The 22,913-nt window shown below is 39.1% G+C and overlaps 1 pseudogene; it reads right to left on the bottom strand.

The window, feature by feature from the left end:
• Positions 1–1,020: 1,020 nt before the first annotated feature.
• Positions 1,021–3,048, bottom strand: LOC147627257 (uncharacterized; annotated as a pseudogene).
• Between the last annotated feature and the right edge of the window lie 19,865 nt (positions 3,049–22,913).

The raw sequence follows: 22,913 nt of genomic DNA, 5'->3' as shown, positions 1-22,913 counted from the left end.
AATGAGAGATGCCCGCCTTAGTAGCTCAGCATGAACACTATTAACCTTTATGTTACATGTTGACTCACTGTGGATATCAATGGGTATTTTGAGCCACGAGTGAGCAGTTCTACCATTGCTAAGAAGTAATGCAGCAATGCCTGAAGAAGCACATGCAATAGAAATTTTCTGTTGACCACGAAGTTTGGAGAGCAGTGCATTATATATAAAGGTCTTTCCAGATCCACCTGGTCCATCCAAGAAGAATACAGCTCCCTCACTTCTTTCAATAGCACTTTGTTATAAGCTATGTGTTGGCCTTCATTTAATTCCCTTTCCATTTGTGATGCAGCACGCATTTGTTCATCTACATTAAACATTGTTTCTTCGGCAAGAAGAGTATTCTCAAGCAAGTGAGATTGTGACAGATCTATCTGAGGCATACTAGGAAAGTGACATAAATTCTTTCCATGTTCTCTCAAAAGACCATCCAAGTCTTCCAATGCTTGTTCCTTTGCTATGTCACCACAAACGCTTACATCATATCCACAACTCCGCAATGCATAAAAGTAGTCTTCTGAAAGTTCTACCAAAAACTTGTCCCATAATAACTCAAGAGATGTTGGCATACAATAAACCAATAAGATAGCAAAGAGCTCACGCAATTGAGCTCCAGTTTGCAAGAAGGATGCCCCATCATCTTCATCATTTTGCAACATCCCCCTAGCATTGTAAGCATCTTTAAAAGTGGCATAGGTATAGCCATCAACAGTACGAAGTTCCTCAAATGACTTGCAACCCTTACAAACAGTAAGAAGCATTCTTAAAAAATACAAATCTCCTGCAGAAGGTACAACATTGTACATACGACCAATGGAAATATCCTTTTTACGTTTTCTCCAACTATTGGAGCCTTTTATCCAGACATATCTATCTGGAAAATCGATGTACAAAAGATCATCCGAATCATTGTACGTTTGATTGGCAACAAACCATTCTGTAAGTGTAGTCTTTCTGTTATTCTCATTGTTCAACAACACTTTACAAATCGTCACAATCTTGAAAGGTCACTGTGGTTTGTCCAAGGAGGTGGATCTGTAATCGTTGAACATTTGGTTTTTCATCATGCAATTTAAAACCAAAAATTCTCCATATAGCTTCTTATGGAGATACGTAGCATGCATCAAGATAGGTTTTGATCTCATCAATTATTCCATCTCCATCTTGCATGACAATAGTTGCTCGATCATGTCCTTTATAGATGTATTTATATAAATACTTGACAACACTGATTGTGGAGCAAATTTCTACGTTGATGTGAGCCTTGTATCTCATTGATAAAAATGGATTATACGGAACAATCCATCTATTATCTTGCTTAATATCACCAACCATGATATGTCTTCCATCATCTCTCCTTCTGTACGTAGGATAAATTTTTATTTTCATCAAGGGTGGTTGATGCACAAAAGGGTCGTGGATATTTAGCTCTACACTTACCTTCAAGCATACATGGAGAGTTAGGCTTCAAACGTCCGCACGGACCATGCACATTACATCGACTAATGACTTCATACAACTCAGGGAAGATTTGTATATCAAGAAACTCAGCACAAACTAACTTGTCATGGTCAGACAGTTCATGAGGTTTATGCCTATTTGCAAGAATCAATAATATATGAGCATGTGGAAGACCTCTCTTTTGAAACTCAATTACACATACATGGCCAACAACATCTCCAAAGAATGCCTGTTTGATCAATAAATTCATCAAATCCTTGAACTTTTGATAGAAGGCTCTGCTCACCAAATCTAGACGATCCGAAGCAGTTTGTCTTGACAACAATGCATCTTGTATCTCTTTCCAACGTGGATTGCAAGTGAATGTTATAAACAAATCAGGCTTTCCTCTCTTTCTAACAATAGCCATGGAGTCTTGATATAGTTGATGCATGTATCTTGGCCCACCAACAAAAGAAGATGGTAACACAACCCTTCTTCCAATGCAGTTACCAGCAAGACATTTTGTACCATCTCTTGCATTAACCATGTCAACTAATCCTTTATACATCTCAACTCAAAGAATCTTTTGATTATTTCGCAGCCATACCAATCTAGATTCTTCCATGGAACTATATGCGTCTACAATGAGTTGTTGGGAGAAGTCTACTTCCTCGTAAAAGACATTGTGTAGTGTCCTCTCTTACTTGAAGCCTATAAGAATAATAGTCTTTCTGACTAATATTTGAAAAAGAGCTCCATCCATCTTCTCCCATTGGAAACAAAAGCACATACATCAATGACATATAAGATCTATGCAAATTTGAGATTCTTTTTAATCCTCCGTTCATCACAGAGATTTATCAAAATATCACGATGACCCACGGTTATTTCATCTCCTCGTCCAGGCATTATGGCTGCAACTTCTATAGCACGTGGTGCTTGATATTGCCAATTTCCTAATCGACATTCTGGAATGACCATGGAGATGTTGGAACTATTTGAGGTACGCATCATCATTGCAGCAGAACGAAATGCTTTAGCATATGGATTACAACCAATGATGCATCATATCTTGTAGCATTTTTAGAGTGCACTCTTTTATAGCTGGTACATGGTGTAATCTATTTTGAAGTTCATGTTCTGTATCATAGAAATACAATTGAGCAAACCGAGGGATGTTGTCAGATCTCTCAGTAGGTACGCATCATCATCATTGCAGCAGAACGAAATGCTTTAGCATATGGATTACAACCAATGATGCATCATATCTTGTAGCATTTTTAGAGTGCACATGGTGTAATCTATTTTGAAGTTCATGTTCTGTATCATAGAAATACAATTGAGCAAACCGAGGGATGTTGTCAGATCTCTCAGTAGGCACATCAAAGGTCCAATATTATGATAGATTTGACCATGTGCTTTAAACGTATACACACCCCTTCCCTTTAAAAGTCTTTCATCTATGTGTGCTCCCAAAGATGCACATGCCAAAGCACTATTATATGCACGTATACTTTTTAGGAAGTCCTTACTTTTGGGTGTTGTGTACCTTGCAGGTGGGTCCATTAAATGTGGCAAGCCTATACTTCCATTTAAACAATAATACTTTCCTGTAAACTCTCGAGAATACGTCTACCTTCTTCCTTAAAGCACAAAGCTTGACATTTTAAACACACGTAGTCCACTTAATTCATGTACTATACATTTTCCAAAGTAAAGAGGCAACATGGAGGTCATGAAAGTTACATTTTAAACACACGTAGTCAAGTCCACTTAATTCATGTACTATACATTTTCCAAAGAGGCAACATGGAGGTCATGAAAGTTGCATTTTGCTCCGGATATGTATAGCAAATGCTTGCACAGCCTTTCTCTACCTTTTTATAATCTCCCTTGCGTACAGTAGCTAAATTTCTTGCAAAGCATTCAGCATTGATAGACACATCATTAAATTCAACATCGATATGCATAGAATCTTCCAAAGTTGGTGGAGCATTGCTCTGGTGGCATCTATTTTCATCCACACCTATGACATTTTGATTTGCAAAATTGTTTCTGTTAATTGAAGAATTTATTGTTTCTCCCACATCATTAAATGGTATCTGGTGGCTCCTATTTTCAATCTCCTGTAAAGAACGCCTAACTCGATTTCTAGCAACCTCTCGTCTAGTTTTCCTTGTTGCATCACACAGTCTAGCTCGTTTTGCATGACCAGGTGATAAAATCCGTGGACCAGATACCATTGCACTACAAAATAAATTTCTTGCAAAGCATTCAGCATTGATAGACACATCATTAAATTCAACATCGATATGCATAGGATCTGCTAAAGTTGGGGAGGAGGATTGCTCTAGTGGCTTCTATTTTCATCCACACCTATGACATTTTGATTTGCAAAATTGTTTCTGTTAATTGAAGAATTTATTGTTTCTCCCATTTGTATACAATTTCCAATCTCCTGTAAAGGATGCCTAACTCGATTTCTAGCAACCTCTCGCCTAGTTTCCCTTGTTGCATCACATAGTCTAGCCCATTTTGCATGACCAGGTGATAAAATAAGTGGACGAGATACCATTGCGCTACAAATTAAAAAAATACATTTTAAAATTAAAGATCAAATAACATTACATAAGTATTCAATAACAGAACATTGTAAATTAAACTAACAAATATCCAAAAAAGATTTAAAATCCAATACATAATGTCAATGGAGTTTACTTATCTCCATTATGTCATTTTGGCTTTGCCAAATGACATTTAATAACTGCATTCAATCTATTTGTTGTTGCTCTAACTTGACCAATGCTAGAGCTTTGGACTTTAGCTACGGCACTAAGTTTATTTGTTGCACTTCTAACATCAGGAACAATATTATGCAAGACAGTTATGTGATCTTTTTGAGAGTTCTGAACATTTTCAAGAATGCCTAAGATTTTATCTTGTGTTCTTTGAATGGAAGAAATCTGATCCTGCAAGTGTGCTAGATCATTTTGCACCCTTGAAAGGCATCCACCTTCCATTTCCATTGAACAAATCAATTCCGCAATAGTATCAACAGAAGTTGTATGCTTTACTGCAGCTCGACTGCAAGTAGCTTGGACTTCTTGTAACAAATCAATGATACACTTCTTTCTAAGAGTTGATGAAGCCCTTTGTAACACCCGCTTGCGGCACTTAGTTTTGTCAATGCCCGTTGCTTAGAAGAAGTAGATTCAATGGTAAAGGATCCTGAGGTCCTCTTCATTGGTCTTTTGGTGGTAGCTTCTTTTAATGAACAACTACATTTGGTATTAACTGAAGAAAGTGTAACAGGAAGCTTTCTAGCGACACCTTTTGCTCCACGTAGAATTCTAGGTATAAGTTTGCTTTGGAGTAGAGAAACCTTGGCCAATAACAATAGAGGAGTTGTTGCTACCCTCCGTTCCCTAATAATATGCTGCAATAACCAAAGGAACTAATTTGATCATTTTAATGAAATACATTTTTTCCACTTAATATTTTTAAAGAGAGAGAGAGAGAGAGAGAGTTAACAACACATACAAAAGCTTTTTAAAAGAAAGAGAGAGAGAGTTCACACTAAAAAAGATGGTTTCATTCAAAATAGATGCTTTTCAAAAAATTGACAAATCCTTCATTGAGAAATTCTTCATTAGTAAAAAGCTGGCATCATTGCTATCAATGGTCTCAAACATTTAGAGGGCATGTGTTGTAGTCTTTGATCTAGCTCTGACATGGTCTTCCTTTCACTATATCTCAAATAACTATCCTTCACAATAAATTTGATGTGCTGAACCTGGTTGTATGCATCTAAGTCTCCCCAGTCTGTTTCATACTCCTCGCAATACTCCTCGCAAAAGATACAAATTTGAAAGATCATCCATGATATAGCATACACATCAACATCTTTTGTACAGACATGCTCATCATCCTGACCTAAGAGCTCTGGAGCTAACCATGGTCGAATATCAATATCTTTTCTATGTGGAGTTTGAGATACGTGTTTTTCATATCCCAGTCTCAAAGCCGTTTACCCCAATCATCAATGATCCCAATTCTTGGTTGGTTGTCTTGAGTAAAATCCAACATGACATTCCCAGGGTGAAGATCACAATGCACTATGTTGTTAGCATGTGCAAAAGCTACTGTTTGTACCAAGGCATGAATCAATGATGGGGCGTTGAAGCAAAAGCAGCGAAGTCGACATTTTTCAGCCTCCGACAACACAGGGGGCAGTCCTCTATCAATGCCCCTACCACCTCCCTGAAGTTTTCTAATTACTCTGACACATAAGTTCCTTTCTCATATGGCAATGATGCATGTTACTAATTGATTTTCCATTGAAAAATGGGAATATAGCGATCCAAGGACTTGAGAAAGTATGTCCAATGCTACGCACAATCCCTGCATGTAGTAGATCTACACTAACCTCCTTTTCAAAAGATTTGAGTCGAACTTCAGGGGCTCCAAGAAGATACTTTTTAGCTGTATAAAAGGTACCCGCTGGAGAGAAAGAGATACCTTTGATGAGTACTTTTTCGCACACCCCAAAGCTACCTTGTCCTATTGTATCAATAACCTACAGTATTGCATCTCTTGGGATACGAATAGAGAATGTGCACTCACAATTACGTAGAGTGCTATCTAGGTAATTTGGAGGAGGGCATTTGGGTACTAATTCTCTATTCTCTATTGGTATTGCAATCATGAATAGCTTGCTGAGCACGTATCTTTTTTGAAGGTTGATATTGGGTGTCAATTTGTTGTGCACGCTTATTCTTCTGCTTTTGACTATGCCATTGATCATCCCACTCTCTTATTCTATCAAGGTCCAAGACCTTTGGTAGGCTATCATGCAAATCTGTGACACACTTTCTCATATTTCCTATTATGGAAACCACAGATTCGCGTGCCGTATTTATATCAATGGGATAAGCCACTTTGGATTTAGCAGCAACAAATATCACCTCATTGATAAGATTATCAAGGGAGATTTGATTTTCGGGGATATGGGAGATTTCATTTGTTGAAAGATTGGTGATTTTGGTGCACATAGAGATTCTTAAAGCTTTCAACAAAGCTTTCTTCTGTTCTTCGGCCATGGTATCTATCAAAATAAATAAAAATATTTAGTCATTGTTTTGGTATCACGAAAAGTACAATAAAAGTGTTTTTTTATACAATAAAAGTGTATGAGACGTAATATTTTTTTAATATAAAGAAACAGGAATCTTTCACATATCTATTGAGAGAGAGAGAGAGAGAGAGAGAGAGAGAGAGAGAGATGCCTAAATTTTTAAAAATAGACCTATATGACCAAGTACTAATAAAGATGCGTGTAAACCTTAACAATGACACATATAGCCAAATTTATCAATGTTAAGATTGTGTCTTCTCGAACCTAAAATAATGTCTTCTCTAACCTAAAAAAGACAACACTTATCTTAGAAGTGGCACTCATTGTTGTCAAATAATATGACTAAGAACCAATAAAGATACTTGCAAACCTCAACAATGACACATATAGCCAAAATACATGGCCTTGTATCAATGTTGAAGTCTTATCTTTTCTAGTCTATACCACACCACAATCAACAAATTTTAAAATAGACACATATACACAACACCGAGATAACCTAGAAAATTTGCACGCTAAGAGAGTAAGCATGTTTGTTTAGACGCCACTATGTTTTTTCTTTTAACATGCGGACTGTGCTTTCTTCTTTTGTCTTAGATGTCTTAGAATAATAAAACATCAAATCAAACATACAATAAAAGCAAATCTCAAAATGCCATATCGTGCAATTAGCCTTGTGGACATACACTTTAAAAACTAATTTTGTAAACATATCTACACTTATCGAAAAAGACAATCACATTTTTTACTATAAAAAAAAATATTTTCTTCTTCCCTCTCTCACTCTCGTCAGCCTTGATTTGGAAGCAGGCAAGTGTCAATTAGTCTACGGTTATCACATACACACAAACACACACACACACACACACTCTCTCTCTCTCTCTCACACACACACACACATGGGCTGTTTTTCTCCTCTCTCTCTCTCTCTCTCTCTCAAAAAGCAACCAGCTAGGCCCAGCTCTTCTCAGCTTGCTAATATGCATATCCGATCATCTTCAGGGGAGGCAAATATCAATCTATGGTCCTTCACACTGCTCTCACCATGCACAATGCGTGAGTTTCAATTCTTCCCTTTCTCAGACTCTAATTAAATTAAACTTTTAATGCGGTCACTGCAACAGGCTTGAGCTTAACTCTTCCAGCTTGAGCTTATGAAGCAATATATACAAAATGACAGAAAAAGTACATATAATAGATAGTATACGCAGAAGCCGAAAATGAGCAGTAAATTCAACCTGCCATTGTGGGGCGGAGAAGCGAAGGGGTCGGATTGTTATAGCACAGCGAAACTTTGGCACCGCCACCCCCTATAGAACAGCCTGCCCTGCACGATGATCTTCTCCTATTTCTACAGCAGAACCTCCTAGAAAACAGAGACTTGATGTGGAGGCTTGAGAGAGAGAGAGAGATGGCTCTGGCCAAAAGCACAGAGACACGCACACGACACCTTTAGAAGAAGGCTGCTGTACCTGAGAAGGAGGCTGCAATGAGCACCTGAGCATCAACAATGAGGTGAATGAGGGCTGATATATATATATATATATATTTTCTCTGTCGGTGAGAGAAAGAGAGATAGAGCAGAATCATCTGTCGGAGAAAAGGCCATATATATATATTCTCTCTCTCTCTCTCTCTCTCTCTCTCCTCCTTTAACGGTTCCTTACTTTTAGGATAGGTTCCTCACTTTAATATATATTTCACTCACTTTAATATATATATATATATAAGACAGTTTCCCTCACTTCAACATAGATTCTTCTACACACTTACCTTTTTCCCGGTTGAATTTCTTTTTGTTTTTATCGTATACATCTTAGGTGTTGACACGTGGCATCTTATCTTATACATCTTAGGTGTTGACACCTGGCAACCTGAAGATGAATTTTTTTTATCTTATACATAAGATACATAAGATGTGAGAAATTCTCCTTTTCCCTGCATGTCAAACCGGCTAATTTGGATTTCTAAACACCTGAGTTTCTAATTTGGGTGACACGAAAATGCAGGGACCTAGAGTCAATAGATCAAGGTAAAATCTTTAGGCTTTGAAGCAAACAATAGATGTGCAAAGCCCTTTAATTTCTTTGATGGCCCAAAATTAGTGTCCCATTTGCCCAAACAGGGTAGGCTAAGTGTTTGTGTGGGGTGTTGGGGAGGGAGGGGGCAGGGGGAGATATCGGGCGGCACCCGGGTATCAAGGTGCCACGTATGCAACCATGTGCAAAAAGGAAGGGGCAGGAGCCAGGGATCAATCTCATGACCTGGCCCCTCAAATATAATGTGCTAAGCACTCCACCCTTGCGCACGTCTTTAGATGATGGTGAAGCCACTGTGTAATAAGCAGGAGACGCAAGTGTGTGCACCTCCCAGCCCGCTCCACAGTGCTCCTGTGCGTGCATATGCAGGTGTGCACTTCCACTATGAAATGTGGAAGTGTGTGTTTTTTTGTGCGTTTTTGTATGGGCGCAGGGTGTAACTACCACTTGGTATTTGAGGTAACTGCCAGGTGTCAATGACACCTCGATATCTAACATTAGCGCTGTGTGTGCTGAGAGAGAGAGAGAGAGAGTGTGTGTGTGTTTAGCAGGCATATTCTGAGTGAGGAAACCTCTCACCTTCTTTAAAAATAATGTTGCTCCAGCTCAACATAACAGCAACGGCATGGTGGCAGGGTGTTCTCCCGTTTCTTCTGTACTGAAAAACAAACCATTAGTATATTTGTATGAGATCAGCTACTACAGAAGCAACAATGAATTCATGTGAAAATGCACAAGTAGGGAATTTAGGGAAAAGAACCTTGTAAAGGCAGAGAGAAAGCTTGTGTTATTACTTCAATGCAGCATCCCTCATTTGCAATGCAAAGGATAGCTATCAACCCAAGCATGAAGTAATATCTAGATGTTGACTTTCGATTAGATTTGTCACCAACCCAATTTGAATCACTGATGCCAACCAGGATTAACTCATCTTGTGAGCTATAAAATAAACTCAAGTGTAAAAAAACCTTTAACATATCGAAAGACTCTCTTCACGAGTGACGACTGTCCAATGTGAAACTTTGGGTTTTGTCATAAATCTACTAAGGTATGACACTACATACATAATGTCGGGTCTTGTGAAGCACAGGTAAAGTAAACACCCAACTGATTGCCTGAAGAGCAAGGGATCAGCATCATCCTCATCTTCACACTTATCTAAAGTGTGTCCATACATCATGGGAGTACAAATAGGTTTAGAATCATCCATATTGAACCTCTTTAGCATCCCCTCGACATATTTACGCTGTGACATATATATATTGTCATCTCTATGTATGAATTCTACACTAAGAAAGTAGTGGAGAATCCCCATATCTGAAATCTCAAAAGCAGATTGTAGATTTTGCTTTACTTGCACAAGCTTTTCTTCACTATTATTATCACAAGAATGTCATCTACATAAAGCACAACAATCATTATTTTCTCATCATCAACAAGTACATATAATGTTGGTTCTGAAGGATAGTTTTGAAATGCATGGCTAAGAAAATGTGAATTTATTTTCTTATGCCATGAACGTGGTGCCTGTTTCAAACCATATAGAGCTTTCTTAGGCTTTCATACTTTACGCTCCATGCCTTGTACTACAAATCCAAATGGCTATTCTATAAAGACTTCCTCATCCAAATCACCATTTAAGAATGCAGTCTTTACATCTAGTTGATATACATTCCATGAATTTAGAGCTACCATAGTTGTAACCAATCTGATGGTGGTGGTCATACATGCACTTGGTGCAAAAGTTTCATGATAGTTAATTCCTTTCTTCTATGCATACCCTTTTGCAACCAATCATGCTTTATACTTATTAACACTGCCATCAACTTTACGCTTAGTCTTGAAGACCTATGACGTAGTCACTCTCTTCTTTTCTATAGCCATGTCCAGCTTTGTTTGCTCACTTCTTGTCTGGCCTTGTAATACATCACTTTGTTTTGCATCTTGCTTGTTTTTACAACCCATTTTGGCATGGTCTTTGCTTTCCCAATGGCTTTGTCATCAGAAGGCTCATTACTTTTTCTTGTAAAGGTAACTTTACATGACCAAGTTCATAATCACTATCCACAAAAGGGTCATCAACATTAGATAAATCAAGAGTCTCAAACTCATCAAATATAACATCCCTGCTTGCAAATATCTTCTTGGTATGCACATAATAGAGTTTATAACCCTTGCTATTGGGCATATACCCTACCATGACTCCTACTATGCTTTTCTCATCAAGTTTCTTCCAGTTTTGAGTAGGTACATATGCATAGGCTTTGCTTCCAAAAACAAAAAAATAGCCCACATTTGGCTTCTTGAAATACATAACTTCATAAGGTGTTTTATTCAATAAAGCATGTGTAGGGCACTTATTCAAAATATGTGTCGTAGTTACAACTACTTTAGCCCATAGAATACCAGAAAGATCCTTTGCTTTCAGCATTGTATGTGCCATTTCCATGATTGTCCTATTTTTATGCTCGGCCACTCCATTTTGTTGCGATGTATAAGCCGTGGCTAATTGATATTTAATTCCCTTGTGATGCATAAAGTTACGCATGTCATTAGAGAAGTATTCTCCACTATAATCAGTAGGCTATATCTTTAGTTTCCTATCCACCTCATTTTTGCGACCATTGCAAGCCACTGCTTAAACATTTCAAGGACTCTTTGGAAAAAACCATGTAAATGGTGAGGTATCATCAATAAACGTGACAACGTATTTGGAGCCACCTAGGGACACTGGCAGTGATCCCACTACATCACAGTGTACTAAGTTAGGTACATTACGTAAATTCACATGTTTATCCAGCTTTGAAAAAGATAAACGATGCATCTTTCCTTTCATACAACCATCACATGGCTTATCCATCACACTAGCATGCGCTGTTAGCTTAGCCATTCCACGAACCATATCATGCTTTTGTAGATTCAAAAGACCATCAAAGTGCAAATGACCAAAACGAGCATGCCACAATTCAATACATCATTATCAGTAGTTGCCATACTAGATGCACATCCATGCAAATCTAAATAAAACGTACCATTGTCACTTATAGAGTTGAAGTGATAAGCCTATTGGTTTTGTCCAAAATAGTACCAGCATTGTTTTCAAAGTACACTTTCATGTCTGCTTTTATCAAGGTTGAGGCTGACACAAGATTTTTCGACAAATCAAGTACATATAGCACATTACATAGTATCAATTTTTTGCCATTATATAAGCCTAGAGTGACATCACCTTCACCTTGAATCAGATGGTGAATACCATTAGCGCATTCCAGAATTCATTTGGCATCACTCACTCCTTTGAACATGCTAAAAACTTGTCTACATGGGGTTATATGCTTTGTAGCCCCACTCTCTACATACCACTATAAGTTTGACATTACAACAAGACATGTATCTTGATTAGATGTTTGAATGCAAACAATGAGCACATTTCGAATTCTATAGCATTAGACTCTGCCATTTGATTAGCTTCTACAACATGACCATGTTCAACTTTCTTTCTATTCCTGCAATTCTTTGCTAAACGCCCATGTTTCTTACATTCAAAACATTTACCTTCATCTGCAACTTCTGTGTTCACTTGCCCAATGTTCCTATTTACCACCACAATAATGACATGAACCATTTTTCTTCTCATATTTACCATGGTGAGAGGTGCTACTCTCTTGCATATTCCTTGACACATGCTTTTGTACATTGGATTTTCCCTCTTCTTGTGCTTTCTACATGTGCTTATTAGCATAAGCATGTTTACCCCCATTGTGAGAACTATCCATATTTTGCATATGTTACTCTTCTTCCAACAGTAAACCAACCACAATATCAAAGGCATTCACATCATCTTTGTCAGTCGTAATCGAGATAACAGTAACAAATGTGTTAAAGTCCTCAAAGATATTTGTTAACAAATGATTAACCAAAGTTCTCTAATCAATAAACTCATCAAGAGCAATTAATTCTTCCACAATGTCGTGTATACATGTCACATAATCTGTAATGGACTCTCCTGCATGCATGCGTGTATATTTAAACAATTTGTTGTGCAAGTGCATGATCTTTGCTTCATTTTTAGTATGAAACAATCTAGAAAAAATATCCCACATAGCTTTAGATGTCTTGCATGGACGTACATGTGTGAGTACCGATCATTTACACAATAGCGTAGTCATTGATCGAGTTTTACTCAAATATTATTGGAAGCACAAGATTCCAGCCTAGTCAATAGAGAGTTTTGGTTACCAAAGCTAGAGTTCACAGCTTACAATGTGCCTTCCATAATGACACTTCCTGTCGAGAGGACCTCAAACTAGACACAAAAAGACTCAAGAATCAAGGTGGAAGGGAAGAAAATCAAAATCACATAGATGTGCTCCAACCTCTAGTCCATCCAAGACAAAGGACAACTATGTGCAAACATGGATCCCTAAGGAAACCATATCTCAAATATTAGCAAAGACAAAGATTTATTTGATTCAACCTTAAGCAGACAAATGAATATTGTTAGGTGTATTATTCCAGAAGATCTCCTTGGTACACAAGGCTACTATGAAGGAGTCAAAAGTATGGTTGTTAAAGACCATGATGAAAAATCAAATAAGGAGGAAATACTCATGAGAAGATACAACAAATGCTGAAAATTTTAAAAAAGAAAAAGAAAAGAAGTAAAATGGAAACAACACAAAGGCTGGAAATACGTGTCATCATAATGAAAGATCATGGAGATACAACTGATGATGACACAAATCACAAAGACAAGACCATTGAAGGAGGCAATCAAGAACATCTCAAGATAAATGACACTAATAAAAAGGATCATGACATGTAGAATCACAACACAACTAATCAAGGGCAAAACAAAGAGCCAAGACTAGACGAGTAGAAAACATAGAGTGAAGATAAATCATAGGACACTAACACCATGGTAGCAAAGCAAGCCCTTGCCACAAAGAAGGTAATTACTCAAACCTTGCAACTTGTGAAGCTTGCTACCTTCTTCTTGAAAGGAAAATAATGTTGAGTGGGCCATGAAGCTAGGGTTCAAGTAGATGATCATGCAGGATTGGGAAGCCCTAGTGATGACAGAAGGGGCAAAACAATTAGCTACAAAATTTTGTACCGTGGTTTTGCCAAGAAGAAATCCAGTGAGTGTGGACACTTGCCTGGTAAAGCAGGTGTTGGTGGGCTGACAAAGGGGATAATGCTGAGGTACCCACTAGTACAAGCAAAACCCCAAACTATGAGACTAGAGATTCAAAAGGCTTGTCAAGATAGGGTACCCAAGAAGAATAACTAATAATTACTCAAATGAACTTACAATCATTAGGGGACGGATGGGGTCTATAACCCTTTTACTTGGTAACAAATTGACTTTGATGATCCAAGATTCTTTTTGAAAGTGAAACATGAAAAACTCACTACAATGTTTGAATTCAAATTTTCCCACCAAAATTGAATTTAAAATCTAGCATGAAAATGTAATGTAACATATCTATTAAAAGCTAATCTATAATCTTTGTCAAATTTTGATTTGCACGTAGAAGTTATGGATGTCTAAAAGATAAAAAACTCCCCCCCCCCTTTTAAGAGAGAAAAAGTTCACAAAGCATCTTCTAAAGAATCTTTTTGACCTCTCTTACAAACCCAACATTCTTGTACATGGCACTTATCTATAAGCCTTTTTCCTAATCATGTTCTAATCCCCCTGGCAATTTAAAGGAACACTATAGACCCTATCCTTTCCCTAATGAAAGAAACATACCCAAAACTGAATCCTTTTGGGAGTGTTAGAAGCTATTGAATTGATCCAAAGTGCTATGTGCTATATCACTGCTGATATGTCAAGCTCAACATGAGCTGGTAGTCACAACAGCTAGCCATTGAGAAATTTACTCATTGGCACATTTGGTGAGACTGACATGATGGATCTTTGCCAGTGATTCTCTATAACTCGACTATACATTTAGACCACATATTGAGCTATGGCATACTTATTATGGTGGCTCACCTCACAATGGATTCACACTATGGACTGCTTGTACATATAGTACTCTAGTACTTATGTTGTATTTCATTAATCTTTGTTGTATTTGATTCATCTTTGTTATCACTTTGTTTAGTAGAGAAGAAGAAGAAGTTCAACCTTCCACATCTTGCATATCTTCTCCATTGAGTTCTTGCAAGTGTTCTAGCTCTCCTTCTTTCCCAAATATTTTAATGGTGTCAAAGTCCACAGTGCAAGCTAAGAGGTTAGAGAGCAAGTATAGAGCCATGGGAAGCAGTACAAGGTCAAGAGCATTACCATCGATTATCCCTTCTATACAGGTGCAACACTAGGTTCGAGAGCTATGTTGGGGCCATTGGCAACGACATCCAATACATAAGCGAAACTTTTGCTGCCAAAAATATGTTCTAGGTGTGTTTTGGTCTCCGTCAGAGCAGAGAGTTAGAGGACGTTTGCATGGAGTACTGGTAAGTCGTATTCAGATCTCCTTGTTTCTAAATAGTTGATTCTTATAGGTGAAAGGTGCACACATTGGTGTGCACATAGTGCTAGCATATGTATGTGATATTTGTGGCTCGTGCATAAACCACAATGTGTGTGTGTTGGATCACACTCAAATACCACTAAGAGTATACATCAAATCTATTGTGTTTATAGATTGTAGTCAAAATTATCTGGTTGCAAGTTACCAAATGGTTGGCATGGGGCCTTACCCTGGTATATTTATTCCTAAGGACGTGTGTTAAAAATACTCCATGGTAAGGCCTCATTCCAGCCATTCGCTAACAAACATTTACAATCATGTCTCTTAAGATTACTTACCCCTACTTACCAAGTTTCATCCCCATCAAATATCGAATGGCTGGGCCTTACCTTGGCATATTTTGTTGGGGTGGTAAAGCCCATTGTGCCATCCCTAAGTAAGTGGGCAGCCGGACACCATTCTTTGTAGTCTAACTAATAAGGACTCTTTCCAAACCCTATTCACTCATTGTGATAAGGAGTTCACATCTTGTGTCTTCTTCTTCTCCATCTCTGTGCTACTCCACACACACACACAACACCCTCTGTGTGCACTCTTCAATGTCTAACACTCTAGTGTAAATCCAAACCCTTCAACTAAAGTGTGAAGATCAAAGACCTCCTCCACCTTGGCCACTTGTCTAAATGAAGCCAAATGATCGTACGATCACCCAACTCACTAAACTTCTTGACCCATTTTTGGAAGTTGGATGGTCTTGTCTTGTGATGATGGAGTGGACTGAAAGGGAAAATCTTGCTACCCACCAATGAGCCACCAATGAGTGATGGATGACTTCGAAGATAGTTGCTAGCTTTTGTGCATGAACATATCCAGGCACATCTTCATAAAGCCCGCCGGCCAAAAACTATTGCTTTTGCTTCGAGAAATTTATCTTCTTAAAGACAATAGCTTTGAGATGTAAATCCCAAAACTTGTCTATGTAGTGCTGCATACTCTCTCCCTTTTCGAGCTTAAGAGCATGCCATGATGTTAGCACATCATCTTGAGCTTGGTCGCTTAGGAATTGCTTCATGATAGCATTCCTACATTCTTGCCAAGTTTTGGGCCGCAAACCTTGAGCTCGAAGACTCGCCCACCATTGACGGGCGGACCTTTGCATGTACATGGCCACATGACGTAACTTGGACTATTTGGTGAAGTGCTCTCCACCAAAAGCCGCATCAAATTGTTGGATAAAGTTGAGTACTTTATCCGTGTTGCCATATGTACCATCAAATGTGAGAAAAGTCACATTCTTTCCACCCTCCTTGAATGTTTGAAGCTTGCAAGCTCTCTTCCAAGCATAATAGGTCCTTTTGCGCCTTCTTGGTATGCGAGTGCATGTGCTTGACCTCTCTTGTAGAGAACTCTCTTCATCACCTTTTGAGAGTGAAGGGCTTGATGGAGGTGAAGGAGACCTTCTCCTTCGTCGATGAAAACGGCTTCTTTTACTTCTTCCACTTTTGGATGAGGAAGATCCATCACTTGAAGAAGATCTTTGCCGTCTACAATGGGAACGTCATTCTTTAGGAGCACTTGATGGAGATTGCCCCTCCCGTTCCACAAACATTCTTACATGCTCACTCCCTTGTGGAGAATCGGCTTCTCGTGGAGGAGACTTTGTTGTAAGAACCATGACATGAGCAAACATTAAAGCTTGAACCGTGGGCCTAAAAAAGGGATTATGTTGTGCTTCATGCAAGCTTTGAACTAAGTTCCTTAAGCCATGAGTTCCTTGTGTTGAAGCTTCATCTTCCTTAAAATTTACTTGATCCCAACTATGCTCATTGTGTGGAATGAAAGACATGATTCCTTCACAATATTCACTACCTTTTTATGAGAGTGCTTGGATCATAGCTTAATTAGAAATTCTAATTTCAATTAAGCAACACCTACAATGCTCTGATACTAATGAAACCAAGTTTAATATAAGCTTGTTTATAGCAAATAACAAGTATTTACTCAAGCTCTTTTAGTAATGATTTCCTTTAATTTCCACCCTTAGTAGTGATAGCATGTGATAGGAATAACATAGTAGCTAATGCATTCATTCAATTATTTATACACACAAACAACTTGCATTTGCATTCATTTGACTATTCACACACACAAACCACTAGCTCATGCATTCATTTAGCTACTCACATACACACAACCAAATAGCATATGCAAAACAAGCTTGCAAATCAAGAACTTAACACCACAAGATTGAGGGTCGGATTTCTTGAGGCCGACCCCCCCTCGAAAGGCTTTGTATTAATATTTCGCTCTTGAACTCTTTACATAAAGAGAGAAGCTTGAATTAATATATCTCTTGGACCATGGAGGCTAGGATCTCCATAACCCACCATGAGCTTTTGGGCTTGTGCTTAGGACCTTGTGCTACGTTGTCCTCTTCTCAGAGCCTCAATGGTTATTCAAGCCAAGAGTACTTGCGAAGAAAAGGAGAGTCTTGAAGAGGATTTGGATGGGAGCTTGAGCTGGAAGTGCTCCATAGCCTATGTACTTATCTACCAAGGGTATTACACTAGCATAAGCATGTAACTACTAGCATATGAGTGCTTGAGCCTGAAGAGCTTTTTGAGAGCTTTCACTTGTGCTTTTCCACACTCTAATTGCCCTCTTAATGAGCAAGATAATCCACTTTTAAGAACTCAAATTGATGAGGTGGAAAGCTGATACCATTTTTAGCATCCATGTGGTGGCGGCTTAGAGAGAGGTAGAGCATGGGTGAGTCATGGGGAAGGTTGGGCGTCAAATCCCTCCTTCCCATTTTCATAATTCTTTGTCCATGTGCCCCCTCTTGATACCTCACGTAAGCCGTATTTTAGCCGTTTTAGGTCCTTCGGAGGCCCGTTTGCACTTCGTAAAATTTTGGTGAGATCCTAGGAAAATATTCCATGCACTTTTGAAGTAAAATTCACATTTTGGCACTTCTCTTTCCTTTAATTCACTTTCATACATGCCTCTTTGTCCATCCATATGTGCTTTCGTGTTCCTTTTCTCTCTCAAATGGCCACTTTTAGAGAGAGAAAAGTCTGGATAAAGCACAACATTCATCAAACTTTAATTTTGATGACACATACCAAGATTCTATGTGGCATTTGATGAATTCCCACAAGTTTTCAACCTTGGTTTTCAATGGCTAGTCTGTAGTACTTGCATAGACTAAAGTGGGTCATCAAGTAGTGAGACTAGGGCTAAGATGGGGGGAAGGGAGTTTCATTAACCCACCTTTTATGTTGAGCAAAGGGCACTATCAAGGTAGTGTTTTCAAGAGCCTCTAGTGATCGGTCATTGCTTCAATATTAGGTGGTTAGATAAGTTGGATACAACTCTACTATGCATTGAGATCGCTTTAAGGACTAGCATTAAACAAGCTAGTTAAATGGAATGGAAAACCTCAAGAGGATTATTATGTCAAAAAAAGTTAGTTCTTGCAAGTCACATCTTCCCTAGATATATTTTTTAGAGCAAAAACTTCTCCAAAAGGGGAGAGTAATGTCAAGAAAAGTGTAGGCTAGGCTGAAGAGGATCACTATATGTAAACCCTCTATATCATGTGCATTCAAGGCCTAATTACCCCCCCCCTTTTTTGTATAAATTTTTTATGAATAAAGTATACCCTTTTTCTATTCAATCTGTAAATATCCCCTTTATATTGTGCCCTTCTATATGTAAAGAATGTGTAAAAAAAGGATTTTAAAAATGCCTTCTATTGAACTCACATGATAGGGTTAAATATTTTAAAAAGGATTTGGTGGCTACTGAGGGGAAGGGGGGGAGTGGAGGGGGGTCACATTGTGTAAAGTCTTTATATCTCAGGCCTATTTTATAAGCCCCCTATCTGTGAACTTATCATGAATATAGCACACTCTTTCTCTATTCAATCGGTGAATACCCCCTTTAAATGGTACCTTTTTTAATGTAAAAAATGTGTGAAAAGGGATTTAAAAAATCCATACTGTTGAGCTCATGTGAGGGCAGCTAGGAGGTGATATGCCCTATTCTCATCTTGTAGATATTGGGGAGGCCTTAGAATGGATAGGACGTATAAGGGTTCTTTCAATTGCATTTTAAAAGCATGTGGCATTACAAAATCTACCAAGAAGGGAAAATAAACTCACTCATGACACAATTGTCTACAAAGAGTGATATTGTGTTAGTAGGGAGCACACTCTTGTGGACATGTTGAAAAGAGTGGAGCTCTAGCAAAAAATAATATATTCTTCAATGACTTCAGGTTCCTGGTATTTTGTCTCTTGAAGTGTGTTAATCACAAAATATGCACAATAGGGCCAAGGTGAGTTCTAGCAAAGCATAATATGTTCTTTGGGAGATTCAAGTTCTTGGTATTTTGCCTCTTCGAGTGTATTAATCACAAGATATGCAAAATAGGGCCAAGGTGAGCAAGCACTAAACTATTTTTAAATCATGAAGCATGGGGGAATCCTTCCAAATGTAGTGATATTTTAATGCACAATGCCAACAAATGTTAAGAAAAGTTTTGTTAAACTAGTCCACAAAGGTAGGGACATGAAAGAGGTTAAACAATACAAACCTTTGACTGTGTTACACACCATCTAGAAGGTGATGGAAAAAGCTCTTACTTTGATGGTGGTCAGGAAATATGTCTCCAAGAAGAAAGTGCACAAGAGGTAGTATGGTTTTGTTCATGGTAGTTCAATTCAAGAGGCAATCCTCAATATAGTGCTAGCCCCATTGATTGGGCTTCAGACCAAAAAGAGCATTATCTTATGTTGAGTATGGAATTGGAAAAGGCTTATGATAGGGTGGCTTGCAAGCTCAAGGAATGCACCTCCAAAATTTTAAACGTATCATGTGAGTTCACTGGGAAGGGTATTTTATTTGATAAAGTTTGAAAAAAGTTTGAAAAAAGCTCACTGGGAAGGGTATTTTATTTGATAAAGTTTGAAAAAAGTTATAAGATTACATTTACAAGAGGGGGTTTTATACGACACTTTGAAAAATGAAACTTGTAAGTTTCTTAAGGAAGAGGGATCATTCATTACCTCATAACATTTAAGTAAAGGGGTTTTATTAATACCCTTTGAATGCAGGTGATATGGATATTTTCTTATAGGTGCACCCCCTGAGCTTGGGAGTCCATTTTTCCTGTGATAGCTGAGATGGACTTTGGGTTGCAATTTTCAAAATGGTGAAAACTTTATTCAGAATGCTCATGTAGCAATACAAGTGAATGGTTATATTACCTCTCCTTTTCTCATTAAGAGATCAATGAGATAGGGTTGCCTCTTAGCACCACTATTGTTTGCTCTTGACATAGATGCCCTTCTCATCAGGAACTTGGACTTGCTCTTACAAAAAGGTACCAGGACTTTACCTTTACCAAATGGTGAAATTTGTCTCCCATAGATGATAGCCCACTACAAGACAATGCTGCCATACACGCGAGCATCATCTCGTCGACGCTTTACGTGCTCTCGTCACGCGTAGGGTACCATGTTAGGGTGTGGTACTGCATCCTGCTTCAATTTATCAAATTATATGTTACAACTCTATTAATTTAATTTGGATACCATGAGTCATTTGAATACCATCATCAATTTACATCTACTCACCTCTAAACTTGTTTGATTCCATTCTCCATACATGGAGATGTGATTCAAGGTAATTCGACGTGCTCGTACAATGCATCCTTGACATCGACTACACATACATTTGATCCGTTGTCCCAACCACACATCGCGATTACGATGACGCATTGTCTCATCTTCCCCAGAACTGCTTGAAGAGGTTGATGACATCCTGTGTACAAATCAGAAAACACAAAATCATTATATGTTTTTAATGAAGGCACAAAAATCGCGTGTATTCACGCGGCTATTTCCCAAAAATTGCGTGTATTAACGCGGCTACTTCCTAAAAATCGCATGTATTCACGCGGGTAACGCCTGCAAAACGCGTGTATAAACGCAGCTAAAATATCATACACGCGGATATACACGCGTTTATAAACGCGAATATAAACGCGACAGTATGTTTAAACTAAAAACAGCCCGCCTTCCCCAAATATAGATTTTGAACTAAGAAATCGACTTTGCTTGTGTTTTCGCCTGTTTTCGCCTCTTCCAACAGCAAGGAGGGAGCAGAGAAAGGAGCACACACACGGGAGAAGGAGGGAGCAGAGAAGGAGCAGAGAGGACTCACTTTTTTAGAGGTGAGTCACTTTGTCCTGTGCCTTGTCTCTTTCGTCAGATTTCTTTATGCTATTTGCTCTTTGCTCTTTGGGTTTGTCCTTTTGCTTCTGTGCACACGATTGGGTTACTGCATCCTGACAGGGGCTCCTTTTATAAGGACATTTTGTCTGTCTTTGTCGGGGGTCGGTCTTTTCGAAAAAAAATTTTCGCAGGTCGCGTGTAGAAACGCGTGTAACCTGTTTGCAGAGTCTGTTCACGCGAATATACACGCGTTTCTGGACGGGTGTATACACGCGTTTTTGACGGGTGCATACACGCGTTTTTTGACGGGTGTATACACGCGTTTTTTGACGGGTCTATACACGCGTTTCTGCACGAGACTGCGGCGTTTCAGATTTCATGATTTGCAGGCAACACAACTGACTTGAATGATGATATTTGTGTGAGTCAAGAGACAGCCCATGATATTTGTGTGAGTCAAGAGACAGCCCATGATGTACATGAAGATGTTTGTTGCAGGTTCTTTATGGATATTCCAGGTTCTTCATCCGATCCATTTGCATACAGCAATTGGCTGATGGAGATGCTGAATCATTTTGGGCGCCATCCTGGTCCGGTTGAGCTTAGAGAGTATATGTATGCCCACCCCCCTCCTTCCCTGCCTGGTGTCTATACCCCTACCGCGAGTATCCAGGGCACTCCAGTGCCGTCTATTCCTCCGAGTCCGACGAGACGGCATGCAGCTTCTCCTCTTCCACGTCCACTGAGGAGACATACCTCGTCCCAGACACACTCACGTACACCCTCACAGCCACCATCACGTGCTCCCTCAGAGCCACCATCACGTCAGGGCTCACAGCCACCGTCACGTAGACAATCCCCCAGTCGTGACTCCACCCGCAGCAGTAGGAAGAGTGGGAGTGGAGGATGCGGCGGGTGCTTTGGTGGGGGAGGTGGGGGAGGTAGTAGGGCACGCGGTGAGAGAGGAGATAGAGAGAGAAGAGTTAGAGGAGACAGTTCGGAAGAGGAGACAGTTCGGAAGAGGAGGAGATGAGAGAGATAGAGAGAGTGGTCTGCTATGATGTGACGGATAGGGGCGGGATAGTGATGGATGCGAGGGGGAGGGAGGTAATGGAGTACATGCGTGGGGTAGTATCAAACTCATATAGAAATTGTTTTATTAAATTTAAAGATCAAAATAGCCGATTAGTTGGGGAGGTGATAGAGGCTGTACATAGTCGGTACCCCAATCCCCCACATGCTACATTCTCGGATGTATGGGGAAGGACGCGAATAAGGGAGATCTTAAGTAACAAAAGATCTCACCTTAAAAAACTCACGTACGATGACCGGCTAAATGTAGCTGCGGGTGGCTATCCTGCCGAGAAACCTGCCACCACTGCGCACAAATGCGAGTGGAAGGAGGCAAAGAAACGAGCAGAGGGTGGCGTGAAGAGCAGGCAGCATGTGGAGGCACGACGGATCCAGATGGAGACCATTGGATCTTCGCATTTCGGATCTGGCGGCGTCGAGTCATGGGAGGCAGAGTTCG

The sequence above is a fragment of the Cibotium barometz genome, chromosome 21 (assembly GCF_041138505.1).
Source record: "Cibotium barometz isolate CiBa-2024 chromosome 21, ASM4113850v1, whole genome shotgun sequence".
Taxonomy (NCBI): domain Eukaryota; kingdom Viridiplantae; phylum Streptophyta; class Polypodiopsida; order Cyatheales; family Cibotiaceae; genus Cibotium; species Cibotium barometz.
Note: the sequence above shows the minus strand (reverse complement) of the source record. Positions and strands in the feature narration are given on the sequence as shown.